The sequence below is a fragment of the Elephantulus edwardii genome, unplaced genomic scaffold (genome assembly GCF_000299155.1).
Source record: "Elephantulus edwardii isolate Elephantulus edwardi_28Jun2011 unplaced genomic scaffold, EleEdw1.0 scaffold00139, whole genome shotgun sequence".
NCBI lineage: Eukaryota > Metazoa > Chordata > Mammalia > Macroscelidea > Macroscelididae > Elephantulus > Elephantulus edwardii.
In genome coordinates this window covers 2,847,751-2,848,407 of record NW_006399889.1, presented here as the reverse complement: position 1 = coordinate 2,848,407, position 657 = coordinate 2,847,751, and positions in this window count along the sequence as shown.

Genomic DNA, 657 nt, shown 5'->3' with positions numbered 1-657 from the left:
CACAGGATAGAACAGCATTTAGAGCTCTTGTACATGGGGTCACTATGAGTTGCAAGCGACTCGATGGCACATAACAACAACAACAACAACAACAACAACAAAAGAGTTCTACAAGAAAAAAAGAAAAAAGAGACCTGGAGAAATGGAAGAATATATATACTATGTTCTTGGATAGAGAGACATACTATTATGAGAATGATAATTCTCCCAAAGACAATCTACAGGTTCAAGGAAATCCAATACAGACACCAATTCCCATTCTTCAATGAGGTGAAAAAGGCAATTTCCAATTTCATCTGGAATGGAAAGAGATCCCAAATAAGGAACGCACTCCTGAAAAAGAGAAACAGGTAGGAGATAGGCATCTCACTCCCTGGTCTCAAATCCTACCACACAACTGTGGTGGTCAAGACAGAGTGGTATTTGTACAATGAGAGACTCACCAATCAATGGAACAGATTTGAGAACTCAGAAATCGGCTCATCTACCTATGGTCAAATGATTTTTTTTATGGTTATTTTGTTGTTGTTTTATTGAAATTTATTATTAATTTCAGTAAAAAATTACAGAAACTTTGTCCTTTGTGGAGAAACTGGAACCCTTATTCACTATTGGTGGGAGTGTAAAATGGTGCAACCACTGTGGAAGGCGGTATGG